General features: G+C 27.7%; 1 protein-coding gene across 2 annotated transcripts in view; it reads right to left on the reverse strand.

Annotated features, from left to right (window-relative positions):
• The window catches only part of LOC123268222 (LIM domain only protein 3-like), a 156,573-nt gene that overhangs the window by 39,105 nt on the left and 94,584 nt on the right, over positions 1 to 22,884 (reverse strand). For both annotated transcript variants that reach the window (XM_044733152.1, XM_044733153.1), the window contains one exon: positions 16,317 to 16,388. The gene's annotated coding sequence lies outside the window, so the exon portion shown is untranslated. The remainder of the gene's footprint in view (positions 1 to 16,316; positions 16,389 to 22,884) is intronic.

Below are 22,884 nucleotides of genomic sequence, written 5' to 3' on the forward strand. Positions count from 1 at the left end.
GTTAAATTAACAGTATAATACCGAACTGTGCTTGAAGACTAACATATATTTGTATTATATAAACTATTTGTGGTAAAGGAAAGTAATAGAAAATGTTACTTCTAATTGGTCTTTTGCTAATAAGTGCAAACGCTAAAATTGTACCGCTAGAGAAATTAAAAGTCGGTGATATAGTGGACATAGAAAATTTGAGTTACGAATCAACAAAAATCCTGGATGATATTTTCAACGGATTTGATGCCACTAGGTTCATAGAAACGGAAAATCACGAAGATGTTTTTAGTTTGCGTCGTCAGAAAGACGTTTGTGTGAATTCGGAATCTTTTACAAATTATGACTATTCTCCGAGATTATATGTTGATGATAAAAAATTGATATTGCCGCCGAAAATGAAAAATGTTACCACTATTAAATACAATAATATTAATATTAATCCAAGCCACATCAATGATAATTACTTGTTCAGTATTGTTAAAGTGTGCTTACTTGATAGCGAAAAATATTTGAATGTTGAACTTTTTAGTGAATTCGATTACTCAATGGTAAAATATGAATCAATTCCCAATATTATCTTCAACAAAACCGGCATTTTAAAATACCGAAAAAATAGAGAGACGAGTTATGTGTCTTCAATTTTTACTGGAGAATGTTTTTATCAGGTAAAATTTAACTTGATACACGGAAAAAATTTAAACAGGAATAATTGACAGTTCATTATTAAGCATTTATAACATTTTCAATTACAAAATGATGCAGTTTTTCTAGGATTTATGTTACTTTAAGAAAAATAAGGTCGTATTACTGACTTATTTATGTTACTGTTTGCGTTATGAGTCGTGCAATTACAGTATAAATGTTAATTTTTGTAATTTATAATGTAACGAGTTTGTTTTAACATTTAATCCTCAAATAAATTCCTGTTTAATTTTTTCCGTGTAGTTTAATCATTGTAAGCCAATACTCTTACTAATAGTTGATAAAATTTAAGGTTTTCTGGCACACAAAAGAAATGTGCCGTGATTATCTTCAAAACAGTTCACTATCAGCCGTAAACAATTCATTTTTTGATTCGTACGTTTATAAAAGCCAAATCTTCACTGGCAGCGGCAATATCTCACTCGAAAATCAGATCAATAATAGAGTCCAACAGATTTCTCTTACAGAACATTTGGTATCATTTTTTGAAGGAAGGAAAAATTTATTTGATAAAATTGATAAAAAAACTGTAGTTAGAATTGAATTTCGATCACTACCAAATCCACCCAAGCGAACAAATGGAGGAATGGTACCTGGAAACATGTCATTGAAACTTTTAGAACCGGGCGATGTCATCAACATTGACGCTGAAAACACGCAATATTATTTTAATGCTGCTGGAATAACTTACAAATATGAAAAACCACCCAGTATGGTACAAGAATACACCCATTGCTATGAAAACGAAAAGGAAACGTTGACACCAAAAACCAGCTATTCGACAGATTCCGACCACCCTGATCACTACCACAAATTCAGTGTCTTCCATCAGACGATACAAAGTTACAACTATGGAGTCGACAAAGAGTACCTGAATAATAATTACAAATGTTTGAAATTCACAATTTGTTCTGGGCTGAGAGGTCAAAAGTCCAGCTCGCCGAACTTTAAAATCGTCGATTTGGAAAATTTTTCGGGTAGTAATAAGTACAATTTCTTTGAAAATGAAAATATAGCGTTGATTTATGGACGTAATTATAGTACGTCATATCATGTCAATGGTGTTGAATCAGGAGATTGCTTATTTCAGGTGAGTCAAAAAAGCGTCAATTTTTGAACTGATTGTCATTCGATTCTTTTTTTTCCAGGCTTTGATGTACAATGCCTCAACAAGTAAATACAATGCGGAAAATTTTCGTGCATTTCCTGTGCAAAGAGGAAGGATAATGTCCGCTAGCGGGGATCATTATATCGAAAATCGAATCAAAATATTTCTCGCTTCTAACCCATGGAATATATTCGAAAGTCTTTTTACTGCAAAATTTGATGTTTTGGATGTCAGTTTGCCTGTATTCAACATGCTTAGCAATAGTGTGACGGTAAATCTCTATTTAAAAAAAATAGACTAAATTTCACAAATAAAAAATTTATCAAAAATAATTACATCCATTAACTCACTTTAAAGCAATTACGATAGAAAAATAATTTCAAATAAAATTCTTGATTTCTATTTTTGAAATATAAATTATCAATCGATGAAATAAAGTCTTACCACTAAATAAAAATGTTTGAGAAAAAAAATTTTTTCATCTACCCTTTTGGCATTAGTAACACTATATATTTTTGATCTTTACACCAAAAAAAAGGTTCACTTGAGCCAAGAAAATATTTTTTTTCCTAATTATTTTCTTTAGCGAAAAAAAAAATTTTTTTTTTGACACAAGAAATTTCACTTATTCCAACAAGTTAATTCTCTTGGTTTGCCAATTGAATATATCGGATTGTTGATTTGAAACGCATAAAATGCACTAGAGGTAATCTGGCTGATTGTCAATACTCCAAACACTGTTCAAAAAAATTAAACTATAGTTTATTTACTATAGTAAATGAAATTTTTTTGTTGATAATTAGACTTCTATCCAAACCTATTAGCTGCATTTTAATAATTCTGTCTTATAAGTAATCTAAACTAAAGTAAGAATTAACCAAAAAATTAAATCAATCTCTAAGATTATATTGGTTGTAAGTTTATTAGAAATTTCTTTATAGTAAAGTTTATTTACTTGAGTATGTGATGGGCTCGGAGATAAGGCAGTTTCACGCGCGAACTCTACCTGTTTATTTATCATTTTGTTATTTTTTTTCAATGATTAAATTTAAAAATAAAAGAATCAATTTACGAAGGACTATTATAAACATACTCCTGCCAAATTTAATGATTTTTTATTCAAAAATTACTTGGTCAAAAAGCATCTCAGAATTTTGTCCAAAATTTGAATATTCTCTGTCCTACATGTTCTTAAAAAATACGTCACTTTGCCTATATTCAACATGTTTAGCGATAGTGCGACGGTAAATCTCTATTTTAAAAAAATAGACTGAATTCCACAAAAATTATTTTTATCAATAACAATTACGTTAATTAACTCATTTTAAAGCAATTAAGGTAGAAAAATAACTTCAAATAATATTCTTGATTTCTATTTTTGAAATAATAAAAATTATCAATTGATGAAATAAAGTCGTAACATTTTTATTAAATGGAAAATAACAAAAACTTTTAACACTAGACTGGTGACCCTATGAGCGTGACGCCGCGCTCAATTATATTTTGTTTATTACATCTTCAATATTTACTAAAATTATTCAAAAAAATTTGAATTTGTTCCTTGAACATTTTAGAATATATCAATAATTTTTTCAAACATCTTCGAAAACGTTAAATTGCTGAAAAAAAATTTCTTAAAAAAATTTGCGGGGCTTTCCTCATCGCTTGACCAGAGTCGTAAGTAGTTTTTTGTCCGCGGCGTTGCCGAAAACACCTCTAGTCTCTGCCTGTCAAACGTGTATGAACTGGCAACACTGTACGCTCTAAAAGCATTGCGGTAAATCCCTCATCACTCGACCAAAGTCGTTAGGTCGCGTTTGTTGACCAGTTTAGGGTTAAAATGTAAAAAAAAATTTTTTTTTACATCTGCACTTTGGAGTTTGAGAAAAAAATTTTTTTCATCTACCCTTTTGACATTAATAATGCTATATATTTTTGATCTTCACATAGAAAAAAAGGTTCACTTGAGCCGAAAAAATATTTTTCTAAATAATTATTTTCTTGAGCGAAAAAAAAGTTTTTATTTTAACACGAGAAATTTCACTTTTTCCAACAAAATTAATTCTCTTGCTTTAAGAAATACGTATCTTGATCCAAAAAAATGTATTTAAGTCAATAAAATCTTGTTGTTTTGAGAAAATTCAGCCTCTTGCTCCAAAAAATTTAGTTTTTGATAGAAGTAAATTTTCTTGTCTTGAGAAAATTTCTCTCTTGCTCCAAAAATTAAATATAAAGATAGAAGTAAATTTTCATTAATATTTTTATTGATTAACATGTCAAATGAAAAGATCAAATAATATTTCATCATTTTTTTTCATTCAATATGTATAATTGCACGCTAAAATAATATAAAATGGGTATCAAATATTCAAGAGAAAAATTTTCTCAAGTTGAAAATCTTGATCAAATACAAAAATTTATTGTATCAAGTATTTAAGATAATTTGAATTGAAAAAAAATGACTTCCACCAAGAATAGAATTTCAAGAAAAATTTTTACTTCTGTGCATTAATTACGAATAATAATTCAATATCTCGAAATTTATTGAAAAATTTAATTTACACCTAAAATTACGAGTATTAAAAAGATAGAGATATAAAAACCGATTGTCGAATAAGAAGCAGACGTAGCAGGAGAAGGAGAAGGAGAAGGAGAGGGATAAGGATAAGGGTGATTGTGAAAAATGCAATAACAGTGCAGTATAGTGTGTAAACGATGAGTTTAAGAGCGAGAGAGTGAGAGAAGGAGCAAGTGAGAAGAAACGGCAATAAATAAATTGTTGAGGGTGGCCTGTACACACCGAGAATACGGGGTGGTAGGCATGTAGGCTGGATAGATATTGCTCCGGTGTACTGCAGAGACTCGAGAAACCACCCCTCTCTATATATTATTGTCCCCGGCCCTTATTCCCCGGTAAATATTTTTAATTTATCGATAAAAACATTTCACAACTAACCTCGCGAAAAATATTTTCAATAAGTTCGTACGAATTAATAACGTTATGAAAAATTTACTGGATTTATATTAAATTATATTAACTCGGATAGAAGACGGTTTTCTGGAAAATTAAATTGTTTTTTGTACTGAAGAATGCCGGGTCATCTCCGTTGCGACTTCGCTTTTCCAAAATAGCACGAGGAAGATACCTAAGCCCATTCAGTCTGCAATAATTGGCTTATTGACATTAATAAATGAAATGTGCTGCTTAATTGTTGGCGGTAAATTAATTTTTGAATTAATTTTATTGGCTTCAAACTTTAACTTAATTTTTTTTTTACTCAAATAAATTATTAATTATTTAATTATTGTTTAATTAAATTTTTTGATGCTTTTTAAAGAGAAAAATCATCAATTTTTATTTTTTTTCGAGGAATCTGAGGTTCCGAGTTCGAAACCAAGCTATGTTTTTTTTTTTAAATATAATTTTAAATAATAATAATAATTTTTAAAAATTTATCTAAAAATTGATATTAAATTTTTCAGTTTAAAATAAATGTATTTATCGACAGTCAAAAATTCTTATCTCGTCATATAAGTAAATAATACGTATATCTAAAAGCAATAATCTCAGTTATGTAGAATCTGGTATGTATTCTCTGAAACTATTTCGGTGTCGTGTGTTTGAATTCTTTTCTCGGCTTCAAATGTGTTATCGCTGTTTTTACATGTGTTGCATTTCGTTTGTTTGGGTACATACCACTTAACTGTATCGGGGTTCCGGGCATTGTGTGGCGATTATGCGTGGGGAAAATTTACTTAGGATGGGCGAAGATGCTCGGACGTCCGGGTATTTATGTAAGGGTGTTAGTTTAAGTGGAAAAAAGGAATAACCAAAATTGAAAAGGATATTGGGGATTAAGATATGAAGAAAACAATTTGGATGTAAGATTTATGTGATAAATTTTTGCGGTTTGACGCCTGTTGAATGCCGGAGTTTATGTTTAAATTATAATTTGAAAAATTAAAAAAAATAAGTGAATTGATTGCTAGAGGAAAAAGTAGGAAATAATTTTGAATGATTTTCAATAAGTTTGAAATAAAAATAGAGTGATTGACAAAAGAATCCAGTTTATTGTTAAGCGTGGGGTATTTGATGAAATTGTTGGAAATATTTTATTTATAGAAATTTGTAAAAATGAAATTACTACTAGAATATTTTAAACTGTTGTTTATCCACAGTTTTTTTTTTTTTTTGTGTAATAAAATAAATTTTTTTGGTAATTACAATATTATTAATTTAAACTAATTGAAATTAATTAAAAATTTTTTTCTATTTTTTTAGTACAATTATAAATCTTTTAGTACAATTAAAAACCAAAAGTATTAGATTATAATAATTACTGTAATTAAAAGATTATTTTAATTAATAATTTTAATATTTAGATTTTAATTAATAATATAAAATTTCAATTAAATTAATTTTTTTTTATCAGTGCATTAAATTATTAATTAATATTATTACTATTATAATTATTATTACAATTATTAATTAAAATCTAAATAGTAAAATTATTGTAATTATTGTAATAATTTATTGTAAAAATTGTAATAATAATTATAATAGTAATAATATTAATTAATAATTTAATGCACTGATAAAAAAAAATTAATTTAATTGAAATTTTATATTTTTTTTAATCAAAAAAAAATTCTTAAATCAAATTAAAAAAAATAATTAATAAAAAAAAAAAATTTCTTTTCAAAACAATTTTTTTTTCAATGTGTAATTTTATGGACTGAGTATATTTAACTTGTAGAATAAAATTATATCATCAATTCTTAAAACGTGCGTGAATTTTTAAATTAATAAGACATTTTAGTCTAGTAAGAAGGAAAAACTTTCCTTCTTACCTTTAATCCCTCACCAAACAGAGTAAAACTTGGCTCCTGCTGACTGTTGGCTGCCGACTTAGTGCCAGACTGGCCATATTCCATCTCCATCTCCATATAATATAATATAACATGTAATGTACTGATGGAAGAAATAGAATATTATTAAAGTTGCAAGCCTGGCTCGCAAAACCCGTGAAATATCGCTCGGACCTCGTGCTTCCATTTAATTTATTATACTCCAACAGTTTTCAGCGTTCTCGCAAATTTTTCGCAGACGGAACAAGCTCTGAAGAATTAACGTGTCCGTTTTACTTAACAATATCTCGTGTAAATATTGTTCGAAATATTAATAACAATATTCCAGTTAATTTTCAGATAATGTTGACGGGGTAAGACGCCAAGTTTCCGAGTAAATATTTTAGATTGTTTATTTTATATTTCGTATGCGATGCGCGTTTAAGATACGCAGTTATTATTTAGTTTTTATGCAGAAGGTTAATGATATTGGATGGCCGGCAGTAAGCACAGTATTATCGGGAAGATATTTAAAATAATGCTAATTTTATTGTAATGCCCAATGTTAATGGAGTAGATGATAATGTTATGACAATCACTAAAGCTGCTTTGTATGTGTATTATTGTTTCTTTTTTTTAAGTATTTCCTGTTGGTAATTATAGAATGATATACGTACTGAAAAATGATTAAATGATATTATTTTAATCCTGAATGTTTTTAATTTTTTTTTCTTAATTTTCAAATTAAAATAAAGAAACTAAAATTTCAATCATCGACTTACCATAAAAATTTTGACATGAATTTTTTATTTAATAATTTTTTTATTTATTATATCTGAGTAAATAATTAAAATAAAAAATATTATATATTATTTTTATTATTATTATAATTATTGTTAGTCTAGCAATTTAAAAATAACTCTACTATCGTCTTAAAAAGAAGATAAAGCCTCACAAAGTATAAGATAACAAGTGTGATTAATTATTAATATCTTTGTATGATCTCCGTACATTTAAAACACTCTGTCTTTCCCAGTAAACAACGAGAAAATTATTATATACACACGCACATGTGTTATATCCTGCAAGAGTCCACTTAATTATCTCTTCTCCCCATACAGACCATTAGCTCTTAGCATCACCAGCTGAGGTAATGTACCACTACACGAGTTCATCATCAAATTAAATATCAGAGCCATAATTCTATATGACGTTTATAAAATGTTTCTCTACAAAATTGGAACACTATTCATCTCTACCACTAATGATAATAATAAAAAAAAAAGAATTATTATTATTATCTATATTATAAAGAGAATAAGAAAAATTTTGTGGCCAGTGTATTTAAATGATAAAATGGGTTTTTATAGTTAAATTTGGTATCATTAAAAAGGTCTTGACTTGAATTTGTGCCTTTTCAAGCTTTCATATAATCCTCACCAATAGTCAATTTATGATGATAAGTATTTAGGCTGCATTCGAAAATGCTCTATTTATGGATACATAATCAAGAAATGACCTTGTATTTAGTGAAATATTGACATTTTTAAAAATATAAGCTCATCCCGATGTTACACTCATCAAGACCTTTCATTTGAGTACCCACATCAATTTTTCATATATTTATATATATGTATATATGAAAAATATATGAAAATTCATGTGGGTACTCAAATGAAAACTCTTGATGAGTGTAGGCATCAGGATGAGCTTATATCTTTAAAATTGTCAATAATTAAGAAACGGCCTTGTATCTTGTGAACAAATGATATTTTTAAAGATATAAGCTCATACCGATGTTAAACTCATCAAGACCTTTCATTTAAGTACCCACATCAATTTTTCATATATTTATATATATTATATATATGTATATATGAAAAATATATGAAAATGCATGTGGGTACTCAAATGAAAACTCTTGATGAGTGTAACATCAGGATGAGCTTATATCTTTAAAAATGTCAATAATTAAGAACTGACATTGCTATCTCGTGAACTATTGACATTTTTAAAGATATTAGCTCATCCCGACATTACACTCGTCGAAATCTTTCATTTGAGTACCCACATCAATTTTTCATATATATATATATATATATGTATATATGAAAAATATATGAAAATGCATATGGGTACTCAAATGAAAGCTCTTGATGAGTGTAACATCGGAATGAGCTTATATCTTTAAAAATATCAATAATTAAGAAATGACCTTGTATCTTATCATCTACTGACATTTTTAAAGATATAAGCTCATCCCGATGTTACACTCATCGAGACCTTTTATTGGAGTACCCACATCAATTTTTCATATATTTATATATATTATATATATGTATATATGAAAAATATCTCAAAATGCATGTGGGTACTCAAATGAAAGCTCTTGATGAATGTAACAACGGTATGAACTTATATCTTTAAAAACTTCAATATTTAAGAAAGTAAAGTACAATTTAACAAAAGTCATTATTTAATAAAGCAAAATTTTATTTATTTATAGTTCAAAGTCACAGCAGTCACATAGTGCAAGGTTTCTAGTTAATAATTATATTAATAAAGATGATGAAGATAATTATCCATAAAAAAATAGAGAATAAAAATTAAAATGACAAAAACAGTAAATTTAAATACAAAGAATGATATATATTTTTTAATACGAATAGAAATAAATTTTGAATGCGAAGATTAGTGACAATCGTTCATTAACACCATTTTTTATTTCCATTACAACCCGTCGAATAAATCAGAGCTGTGTTTTATTTAAATAAAAGAGGAAATGAAGATGAAAAGATTCCAATGGAGATCCAACACAAGTGTGTGTGAGGGTAAATGATGAGAAAGAAAGAGAAAAGTTATGTGGGAAAGAGAGTGATAGAAAGAGAGGGGTCAAATAGTGGGGAGAATGCGCGGTGATTGCTCGAGGGCCGCATAATTGCACCCTTTGTGGTGCAATCAGCGCCGCAACTTGGCCGGCGCCTCGCGCTCTTCACCCCGCTACAGCCGAGATATATCTCACCCAGTTCACCCTTACCTCCACTATAATACACTCTACACTGTTTAGTTACAACCTATATATGTATATACATTGTAGCTAAACTGTAATACCCTCTACTGGTCTTGAGATTATGTTACTTTGGCACATTAATCAATTGTTATTTTGCAAGGGCTCAGATTATTCTTTTTACTTTTTTTTTTGCTCAACATTTTTTACAGGAAATTCGGGTCTTTTAATGAGGGAAGATTGAGTGCCATTTGTAGTTTTTTTTTTTAATAGAAATTTGATACTTGTTAAGTATACTTGGGGTTTGACATTTGAACTGCAATTGATGATTTATTGATTTGCTTTATGCCTTATTTTGAAAAGTTAATTGGTAATTGTCAAATAAATAAAGACGGAATGACTGAATTTAATTTTTGTGGCTTTAAAATGCAATTTTATTTAAAAAATTTAATGCAATTATAATTTAGAATTTTTATAATAAATTTTGACATTTTAAAAATTAGATTATATTTTATGACCACTGAAAATTTGAAATTTTGATTAAAGATTAAATTTTTTTAATTAAAAAAATGATATTTAAAATTTCTTAGATGAAAAATAAATAAAAGTAGAATTTTTTATAATTAGAAATATTTTGAAAATTTTATTAAAAAAAATTAACTTTATTCAAAAAAATTTTTTCTGTTTGATTTAAGACGATTAAATTTTATTTGATTTGAAAATTTTTTCTCTAAAATCAAGTTAATTTTTTTTTAGATTAATAAGTGAAAATTTTTCAAATAAATTTAATAATAAAAAATAAATATAAAATTTTTATAAAGTAAATTCTGTAATAATATAAATTTAGTCCATTACTTTAATAGTATTAATTTTTTTTTTATAAAAATACTCACACTTTACCTCACCCCAAATTCGCTGTATTTAATATTTTATACATGTATTAACAAAATGAAGCTCTGTAGCAGAGATAAAGAGGGCAACTTTGAAGAGAGAGTTATCTCTTTCTTCGTCAGTCCTCAGTCCTCAGTCCTCAGGAATAGCGTCCGAATCTCCATAATTCCGGCTTACAGAAAATGACAGCTTTTAACGTTGATGCACAGTTTATACCGGGTGTATTATTTTAAGTGGCGCCGACTGTATAATTCAAGTCTGCTGAGAGTAGAGAGAGAGTAAGTGCGCGTGGAAAGTAAACGCGGCGAGAAGAAAGTCTAGTCCGCGAGTTTAGTTGTGTGTTGGTGTGAGAGGAGCGGGAAAGCCGGGCGGTAAAAGCACCCGTCAGATAGGGGTGAAATGAGCGGGAGCCAGACTTGGGGGTAAGAGAGGTCGCCACGGTAATGGCATCGTCGTGTCCCGTTGAGCGTTGAGCTGCAAGCTCCATATCCAGCGGTGCTCAAAATCTTTCTCTACTCGTAATTTTCCCTTCCGAGGCTACGGATAAACAAATTGCAAACGGACACACTCTTTAACGAAGATTTATGACGCGAGTTGTTTAGTCGGGCTACACTACCGTTAAGGCTAAGTCTCTACAGCTCTTCTCATTTAACTGATGCTGTACTATGTTGTGCTCTACTCTACGAACTGTTGCCAACCCTCTTTGCTTATTGCGTCAATCTACATAATCATTTTTATTTTTATTTTGTTTACTTTCTTCTCGAAAAAAAAAATGCTACTTAATTTATTTATTAAAAAATTTTTTATTATTTATTTTATGTTCAAAAGTTTTCAAATGTTATCTGATATGTCGATTATAGTGATTATATATAATATCTAACTAGAAACCTTGCAGTCACCATGTGACTGCCGTGATGTGTAAAATTTTGCTTTATTAAATAATGATTTTTGTTAAATTGCACTGTACTTTCTTAACTATTGACATTTTTAAAGATATAAGCTCATCCCGATGTTACACTCATTAAGAGCTTTCATTTGAGTACCCACATGCATTTTGATATATTTTTCATATAAACATATATATAATATATATAAATATATGAAAAATTGATGTGGGTATTTAAATGAAAGGTCTTGATGACTATAACACCGAGATGAGCTTACATCTTTAAAAATGTCATTAACTCACAAGATACAAGGTCATTTCTTAATTATTGATATTTTTAAAGATATAAGCTCATTCCGATGTTACATTCATCAAGAGCTTTCATTTGAGTACCCACATGCATTTTGATATATTTTTCATATATACATATATATAATATATATAAATATATGAAAAATTGATGTGGGTACTTAAATGAAAAGTCTTGATGAGTGTAACATCAAGATGAGCTTATATCTTTAAAAATGTTAATGGTTCACGAGATTCAAGGTCATTTCTTAATTATGTATCTCATATATTGTTAAATTGCACTATACTTCCTTAAATACTGACATTTTTAAAAATATAACCTCATCCTGATGTTACACCCATCAAGAGTTTTTATTTGAGTACCCACATACATTTTGATATATATATATATATATATATATATATATATATATATATATATATATATATATATATATATATATATATAAATATATGAAAAATTGATGTGGGTACTTAAATGAAAGGTCTTGATGAGTGTAACATCGGGATGAGCTTATATCTTAAAAAATGTCAATAGTTTATGAGATACAAGGTCATTTCTTAATTATGTATCTAAAGATAGAGCATTTTCGAATGCAGCTTAAATACTTATCATCATAAATTGATTATTAGTGAGAATGATATGAAACCTTGAAAGACACAAATTCAGGTCAATACTTTTCCAACGATACCAAATTTAACCATAAAAACCCATTTTATCATATAAATACACTGGCCAGAAAATTTTACTTATTGTCTTAATAATATTGATGATTATTCAATTAGCAATAAGTATTTTTAATAAAAGCAAAACTGAAAAAAAAAAAAAAAAAATAGCGAGTTGCTATAACAGCTGTGTGAGACATATTTAAAAAGTCATAAGTCTCTAATGGGCGGCTCATTACAACCCCTCTGAACTCACACTTTTCTCCTTTTATTTCTTTTTATTTCCGTTCTTCCTTTCTACTTTCGGTCCTCCTCTGTACTATCTTTGCAGGCATATATACTCCCTCCGCTCACGGTAATAGTGTCACTAATAGTTCAACTACTAACACGACCATGTCACAAACAGAGTAAGATTAAGTTCGTTACTCGGGTTATCTGTTTGATGTACATGCACTCATTCATTAGTATATCTCTCAATATTGCGTTATACTAAAAGAGATATCAATTTATAAACCAAATATTATTATTAATGTTAATATTTCAAAAAATAAATGTAAATTTTTATTATTATTATTATTGTTTTAAACATAAGAAAGATAAAATATCCAAATGTTTTACGTAAGATTAGAAGACACGTGTTGGTAGAGAAATGCACCGAGAAAAGAAAACATACCTCACCGCTTTAATCTTGAACAAACACTTATATACATTTTACTGATGGTAATCATAAATAAATAGATAATTTTGAAACCTCGGAAAAAGTCTGTTTTTCTTTTATTCTTTATTTCTTTTACTTGTTTACTTTTTAATTTTAAATGCTTTTTTTCTTCGAATATTTATTATTTATTTTTCTATTATTATTATTGAAAATAATAACAATTACTATCAATGATCATGATTTTCATATGAAATTTAAATTAGCTAAGATGATAAATTGAAATTTAATGAATTAATTCTGACAAAAAATGTTACTATTAGATAGTAAAGTTTATAATATTTTGTAAAATAAAATTAGACAGCTGTTATTAATATAAATAATTTTAAATGAAATGATAGGGTTGATAGATACTTTAATAGAGATTTTTATTTAATAATTTAAATTGTAAGTTGTTGGGTTGTAAGCTGTAGGGTCTAAATAAAGGAAATAAAATAAAATAAAAAATAAAATAAATAGTATCAATTCCAATAGAGTTAAATTAAAAAAACTCTGCAATAACTATACATGATCTTTAGATTTTTACTATTAAATTCTCTCCGTGTATATATATTATAACAGCATATTAGTATTAGTAACACAAAATCCAAGTAGTATAGTGTATCACATGTTGAACACAGACATACTGTACCCTACAAGTGGATACCTCAATCTCCAACTTTAATCGTAGTAAGAACTATATACATATTTATAAATACAGCTACAGCCTTAACTAAACTAAAGCAAGTAGTGTATAGGGGTAGTTGTGAGAAGTGAGAAGTGAGAAACTCGGTACATATTGGGAGTAGAGGAGGTAGATAGAGTTTAGTTTCAGCTAAAGGGATCTGGAAGCTACAGACTAGAGACTAGAGACCAGACTGCAGAGTACAAACTACAGAACACAGACTAGAGAGTAGAGACTAGAGACTGTGCTTAGTTAACGGACAATGCGGTCTCTAATGAACAACCCTTCGGCGCTTCTCACTTACTTATATTATATTATACTCCGCTCATATCATTCAATCTTATTAATTACTCTCTGCTCTTCTCTACTGCGAGATTCTCATTCTGAGGGTTTCGTTTAAGTTTTAGAGGTCACTTTCGGTTGATTGGAGTCGTGCTCTGCACTTATACAAAGAATTATTGATATTTAATAAAGTTTATTAATTATAAAAAAATTATTTTGCCTTTAAAATTTAATTTTTGAAACTCAATTCTCTGATAGCGAGAAGATTCAGTGATCACGCGCCACCTGTTGGAGATTTTTAACACTACTAATATATTTTACTTCGTAATTATTTTCTTGAGCGAAAAAAAAATTTTTTTTTGACAAGAAATTTCACTTATCCCAACAAAATTAATTCTCTTGCTTTAAGAAATACGTATCTTGATCCAAGAAAATTTATTTAAGTCAAGAAAATCTTGTTGTTTTGAGAAAATTCAGCCTCTTGCTCCAAAAAATTTAGTTCTTGATAGAAGTAAATTTTCTTGTCTTGAGAAAATTTCTCTCTTGCTCCAAAAAATTAAATATAAAGATAGAAGTAAATTTTCATTAATATTTTTATTGATCAACATGTCAAATGGCAAGATCAAATAATATTCCATCATTTTTTTTCATTCAATATGTATAATTGCACGCTAAAATAATATAAAAAGGGTATCAAATATTCAAGAGAAAAATATTATCAAGGTGAAAACGGTCAACACAACTTCGGTCTTCCTTCAGGCACCTAAAAATTTTCTTGAGCCAAGAATTTTGTTGTCCCGTCAAGAAATTTTTCTTTCTGTGTTTCCATACATGAAAATTTTTTCTATCCCCATGAAAAAAAATATATGTCGAAATACGTAAACAATGTATTTTGAATCTATCAAAAATCTATAGTAAATATATAAATATATATAAATTATTCATAGTAAATATATTTTTAATAACTAACTTTTGGCCGATTTTTATATGTATTTTATATTTTTTACATATATTTTAGATATATTCAAACTATATTTTTTTTTTATATATTTAGCTATGTATTTTAAAATATATCTTGAATATTTAAAATATATATGAAATCCGGCCAAAAGTTAGTTATTAAAAATATATTTACTATACATATTTTTGATATATTTATATGTTTTTTATAGATTTTTAATTTATTTAAAATATATTTTTTATATACTTCGACACATATTTTTTTTTATTTTTTTTTTTCATGGGGGTAATAAATTAATCCATAAAATAATAAAGTCTTTCATCAATGTGTGAAGAATAAATCGAGAAGAAATAAGTTAACACTTTTAATCGATTAGTACACTTGTACTATATACAGAGATTCAAAGATCAGAGATCGGGCTAAGGTTGAGAATCTCTGGGCATTGCGGCGGTTGTAATTGGATTCAATTGTCCCGCGTTGAATCACCTACTGCACTCTCAACGGATCTCTGTACTGTGTGCTTTCAATTTCAATGTAACATTATACTACGATACAGTATGAGTATAATATAAGTGCGCTAATACGCAAGGCCCTTTTTTGGTAAATTTTGCTTGATAATTTTCATATTTATCTATTCAAATAAAATAAAATAATTTGGATAATTGGATAATTTTAAAAAATTAGTTGCAATCATTGCCAGATAAAAATTATGAATAAACATAGAACGGTAAATAGTTAAAATAATTTAAAAGTAAAATACGAGAATTTGGAACGCGAACTGAATGTTAATGCAAGCGGTAATGAATGTGCATTACAATTACCGAGATATGGAAATTCAATGGAGTGTTTTTCGCGATGTGAGAAAGAGAACGGGTATAAATGACACACAAGTATAAGAATAAGATATGAGGCATAGAGAAGCTCCCTTACATTACATTATGCGAATTGGCCTCCTCGACATTCGAGCAACTTAAACTCCGTGTAGCAGTAGGTACAGTAGGTGTTAGTGTATCCAACTATGTAAATAGAGGCCAGCGGAAATTGGTCTTTGAGACGCGGCTCGGACACAACACCTCGGCTTAATATACTCGCCACTTTACTCTCTACGGTTGTATTATATCGTATAAACTATCTTCTTGTTTAAATTACTGTCGAGCTTTATTGCCTTGTAATTATTTTAATTAAACTAATAAAAGTAGGAGTTATTTTTGTACTTTTATATGAATAGGGTGAGAAAAAAAATTAAAAATTAAAATTAAGGGTAATAATATTTAAGTACTCACATTTGGCTTCACCTTCAATTTTCAGACACTTTTAAATTGGCGCATGTGGAGTTTAATTATTCCATTGTTTATCTAGAAAATAAAAAAATTAAATTATTATTATTTTAAATTTTTAATAGCCTTTGGATTTAAATTTTGGCCAACAGAAAAAAGATACATAGAAAGAAAAATTTCTTGACTGGAGAACAAAATTCTTGGCTCAAGAAAATTTTCAGGTGCCTGAAAGAAGACCAAAATTTTATTGGCCGAAGTAAAAATTTTTCTTGAAATTCTATTCTTGACAGGAGTAATTTCTTCTTAATTCAAATTATTATAAATATTTGATACAATAAATTTTTATATTTGATCAAGATTTTTAGATACTTTAGGGAAGCAGCGCCACCTACTTCCACCTACTTCAGCTGAGAAAAAAATTTTCTCACCGTGAGAAAATTTTTCTCTTGAATATTTGATACCCATTTTATATTATTTTAGCGTACAATTATTCATATTGAATGAAAAAAAATGATGAAATATTATTTGATCTTGCCATTTGACATGTTAATCAATAAAAATATTAATGAAAATTTACTTCTATCTTTACATTTAATTTTTTTGTAGCAAGAGAGAAATTTTCTCAAGACAAGAAAATTTACTTCTATCAAGAACTAAATTTTTTGGAGCTTCGAGGCTGAATTTTCTCAAAAAAAGAAGATTTTCTTGACTTAAATAAATTTTCTTGGATCAAGATACGTACTTCTTAAAGCAAGAGAATTAATTTTGTTGGAATAAGTGAAATTTCTTGTCAAAAAAAAATTTTTTTTTGCTCAAGAAAATAATTAGGAAGATAAATATCTTCTTGGCTCAACCTTTTTTCCTGTGCAGAATTGAGTAAGACTAACATGTCAATTTGAACGAAAATTGAATTAGTAATTGATTAAACTAAAAATTTATAACAAATAATCTCTTTAAAAGAGTCAAAAAATAATTTTTATTTTATACTTTACTTTCTGAAACTTAACTCTCTGCTCGTGAGAAAATTTAGCATTCATTCGCCATCTATCGGAAATTTTCAACACTAATTTAAATCAAAAAATTATGTGCAATCATACGTGACTATAATAAGGCATATTTTTTATGAAATCAATTTTTAGAAAATTGATGAAAACCTTTTTAAACGAATTAAATTTTCTATAAAAAATATTTTATGATTTTTCCGTATCTTTAATATTCAATTCAGAATTTAAGTTTTGATGGTAAAAAATCCATTTGATTCTAAAACTTTACACAAAATTTTATTCCCGCTAAAAAAGATACGATTGCTTAAAATTGACAATATAAAATTGAATTTTCCAAACTTCATTTTTCAATACCGAAAGTTTCAATATTTGAAAAAATAAAAAAAAGTATCGTCGATAGTAACGGCAATCAATCAATTTCTAAATATTCATATTGATATCTGGGTCATCTTTATTTCTTCTCTAATATTAGTACAGCTCAGTAGACTGAAATATATATACATATATATATTTTAGAGACCAGAGACAAGAGTGGAGTTAAAGTCCAGTGAATATAAAATATTGTCTGGCACAAAATGTCATTTGACTGTCGTCCAAGTATACTCATATATATTTTATAAATTGATCGATTCGCGTATCTGCATTATTTCCAAATAAAATATAACGTCTACCGATGTCGCATTTTATATAATACTTTTTATCGAAAATTATTACTTCATAAACTGAAATTTTTTTGTTTTTATTTTTTTTTATTTTATTACTTATGTTAATATTTTATTACATATCATATTAACGTATTTTATTATAATTAATATTTCATATTTTATGCGAGATAGAAAAAGTAACAGATGGTAAATGGAATAAAATATTATATATATTAAAATATTAATCGGATTAAATAGTATCTGCAGAGTGTTAAAAGCAGGGTATTATTTAACGAGGCCAGCAATAATCAGCCCACATTTAAATACTTTATTATATTTTTTATCAAACGGTTGTCATGCGGGCTGCTTGTTACGGGAAGTCCATTATTATTGCTCACGTGTTTTTAATTTAAATATTGCGTTTTTTCGATAATAATTTTTAATTTAACTAATGCAACTTTGTTTAAAAATTATTTTTTACCTCGTTTATTTTTTATCGCTACTATTAATGTATGCTGCTGCTATAATTACCATCCATTATCGGTTTTTGTAGTAATATTTCACGAAAAATATTATATGGTCATTAAATTAAGCACCAAGTGGATAAATATTTAAATGTCGCTTATATTTTAGCCGGTAAAAAATTATTAAATGGATATATTTACAAAAAATAAAATAAAATAAATTTTAATATTTAAAAATGAGTATTAAATAATCGAGTGGTACTAATGTAGAAAGTAATATTCCAAGTTTAATAATAAATTAACCGAAGTGAAAAGTGGAATACTGCTCGCTAAAATAATTCATAATTTTTGACAGTAAAATGACATTAAACTAAAAAGATGAATTTATAACTTTATAAATTTATAAATCCATCAATTAAATCCATTATCGGGTTTTAAGTGACACATATATATGTATATATCGGTAAAGGTGGGATTATTGAAATAGATTAGTCTAGACGATAAATTTATAGGCAACCGATAAACTCAACTGTGTTAATTTATTGTATTTATAAATAAAGACGAGTTCACGTGTCAATTATCAATTATATAAATAAAAGCTTTTTGTGAACTTTTATTTCTGCTGTTGGTATCCGGGCGTATTTATTCACATATATGTACTATTGTATTCGATTTTGTGGTAGTGTATTGATGTAATGAATTAATTAAAAAATTTAAATCCATTTAACTTGGGCCAAAACTTTATGAGAAACATTTTGACACTTCCTCACTTTGGGATTTTTTGTAACAATTAAATTACTTTAAAAATATTGAATTTGTAATTAATTTTAACTTCTACTTGTAGAATTATTTTTCTGAATTTATTGCACGGCTCATAAGCGAAGCGGATGAGGTTGTGCTCTACACTCGCTTTACAAAAATCAAGCGATTTCTTGAACTAAAATTGTCTCTATTTATTTTCTATCGCACTTGTAGAACAATATTTACATATAAATGTAATGGAAAAACACTAGTTTCAACACTTATGACATTTTTAAAAGACATTTTGCTTTTTAAATAAATAAAAAAAATGTTTAAAAAAATTATTCCGTGTTTGTCCGGCTGTCAAATGTATGTATGAAAACTGGCGTGGTCACGATAACTGCCGAAAAACTTAACTGATCAAGTCCATTTATTTTTTATACGCTTCAGTATGATTTAAAGCTAAGTCCTTTCGAAGATCACGGTCTAATTCAATGTAGTTTATTTATAATTAGCAATAAACTAAAAATCCACTAACCGTTTGTATATCTATATCTATGTAAATAAGGTTCGTTTACAATACATGCGCATTACCTTTCTTTTTTGGGTGGACAATGGCGCGAAAGATTTAAAAGTATTTGTATTTTATTTTAATCAATTTTATTATGGAAAATGAGATTATGAGGCGTGCACTTTTGGATTTTCCAAACTTTTATTAACTCTTAAGTAGGGAGAAGATTTATCGTTCATGCGCCATCTATTGGAGATTTTTTAAACTAAATTTAGTCAAAAAAATTATATGGGCTTATAAAGTTTACTCGGGACATATTAAGAATTTTTTTTTCGGTACATTCAGTTAATATTAAGTTTTCTAAAAATTTTAAAAAATACATCAAAGCATGTAAAGTATATTTAAATTTACTTTGACGTTTCTATAAATATCTCGGTCATGTTGTGTTGGACAATACATGCGCAATACCTTTTTTTTCTGGGTGGACAATGGCGCTAAAGATTTAAAAGTATTTTTTGTATTTTATTCCAATCAATTTTATTATGGAAAATGAGATTATAAGGTGTGCATTTTTGGATTTTTCAAACTTTTTTGTCTTATAAGAATTTTTTTTTTTAATATGATAAAAATCACCCATTTTTAGTTATATTTTATAGAAAATGTTCTTAAAAAATTATTATTAATATTTACAAATTTTTTTTTCAACCAGACGTTTTATCGGCGTATACCTTGTACATGATTTAAAAAAACCAAAAACTCAAATTTAATAAAATTCTTCAGTTTCTTTAAAAAAAAAAAAAAAAAAAAAAATATCGCAAATTTTGATAAAATTGATGTTATTGTTGTGTGATGTTTAGATAAGATAAAATCGATCGATAAGCTGCGAGAATATATTATATATTGTATAACACATATATTTATGTGCTATTTAACTTACCTTACTATTTATATGTTTTCGCATAATTTGACACAGCAACTCAAAATAATCCGATGAGATTTATTAACTATTATAAATGCTTCAGTGCAATAAATTTAAACTTTTAAAAACAAGTGTCAGGCGTTATTTTAGGACATTATTTGATAATAGAAATTTTCTGGTAAATAAAAATAAAAGAAGGATGTCCAAGTGAACTCGAGAAAATAATTAAACGTAGATATTTTGATTGTCGGAATGTAAGTAAAGGCTGAAGATTGGGAAGGACCATGATAGAAGCCGAAGGTCTTTGTAGGGCGTAGTGGCGGATCGCGACGACGGGGCAGCTCGGGGATTGAAAAGCAATTTCCCCGCTCGGGTCTACGCGGGGGTGCACAAGGGCTCGAAGGCTTTATATTAATGATCCAGATATATTATCGGACGTGACCGAAATTGCTGTCAAAAAAGTCGGATATTGGATCGAAAGAGATTGCGAGATCCGTTCCCCTTTCTCCTTTATTTTCTTGCCTCGCACTTTTTGCCCACTGTCAAATTTTTTTTTTTTAATTTCAGAACTCCCTTCTTTTTTTTTTCTCTCTGCTTCTATCCGAGAAAATAACCTTTCATGCCTGCTTGAATAAATTACACACGCACCAACCGAAGAAACGGCTATTTTTATTAAATTTCAATTTAAAATTGCAGCCCCACAATATTTAAATTGTTCCTTTAATTCTAAGTCAAATGTCAAAAGTATTTTTATATAAGTTATTTTTAAAATAATTTTTTTAATTCTATTCAAAAATATTGAAATTTAGCAAATTGTTCCAATTTTTGGAAAAAATTTTATCTAATAATTTAAAGTATTTTTTTTACAACATACAGATAAATATTACACTGAAAAAGTAAAAAAAAAAGTTAGTTCTGAAATTTTCCAACAGGTGGCGCATGATCGCTAAATATTCTCGCTATCAGAGTGTTAAATTTTAAAACATAAATAATAAAATAAAAGTCATCGTCTTGAATCTCTTGAGGAACTTTTCTGACATTGCACAGAAAGAAAAATTTCTTGACTTTTGAACAAAATTCTTGGCTCAAGAAAATTTTCAGGTACCTGAAGGAAGACCGAAGTTGTGTTGATCGAAGTAAAAATTTTTCTTGAAATTCTATTCTTGGTGGAAGTCATTTTTTCTTAATTCAAATTATCATAAATACTTGATACAATAAATTTTTATGTTTGATCAAGAATTTTAGATACTTTAGGGAAGCAGCGCCACCTACTTCAGCTGAGAAAAAAATTTTCTCACCTTGAGAAAATTTTTCTTGAGAATATTTGATACCTATTTTATATTATTTTAGCGTGGAATTATACATATTGAATGAAAAAAAATGATTAAATATTATTTGATCTTCTCATTTGACATGTTAATCAATAAAAATATTAATCAAAATTTACTTCTATCTTTATATTTAATTTTTTGGAGCAAGAGAGAAATTTTCTCAAGACAAGAAAATTTACTTCTATCAAGAACTAAATTTTTTGGAGCAAGAGGCTAAAATTTTTCAAAACAAGATTTTCTTGACTTAAATAAATTTTCTTGGATCAAGATACGTATTTCTTAAAAGAAGAGACTTAATTTTGTTGGAATAAGTGAAATTTCTTGTGTCAAAAAAAATTTTTTTTTCGCTCAAGAAAATAATTAGAAAGAAAAATATTTTCTTGGCTTAAGTAAACCTTTTTTTCTGTGTGGTTTTATATTTTTATCAATTACTAAACCAATTTTTGTTTAAATGAATGTCAATTGCACAAATTTCTAAAAAATTTTTTTTCGAATATAACTACAAATAATTTTCGAACGAATTCCAATTTGACAATTAATTTTTTTTTCAATTCCATTTAACGGGCCATAAAAAAAGTAAATAAATGAAAATATATATAGGAGTACACATAAGACATAAGAAGGTTGAATATAATAGTCGATAGGATGACTCTCGTTCCAAGATTCAACCCTCACGTATACGCCCTTACGTCGTATAATATATATGTGAAGAGTGAAAGAGTGAAAGAGTGGAGTAGTAGAAGGGAGAAATATAACTGAGTATACGGAACACCCCGCCATAAAGAAGATCCCCTCAATCAGATAAAAAATGTATTATAGCCGGTATGATACAGAACTCAATACCTCTACGTCTACGTCCAACTTATATGTATATATATGTCTTATACTTTATACTACACTGTATATAGACTATAATATACATCAATTTTCAACAACTAAGGAGCCGAGCTTTTCTGTATA

The sequence above is a fragment of the Cotesia glomerata genome, linkage group LG6 (genome assembly GCF_020080835.1).
Source record: "Cotesia glomerata isolate CgM1 linkage group LG6, MPM_Cglom_v2.3, whole genome shotgun sequence".
In the NCBI taxonomy this organism is placed as follows: Eukaryota; Metazoa; Arthropoda; class Insecta; order Hymenoptera; family Braconidae; genus Cotesia; species Cotesia glomerata.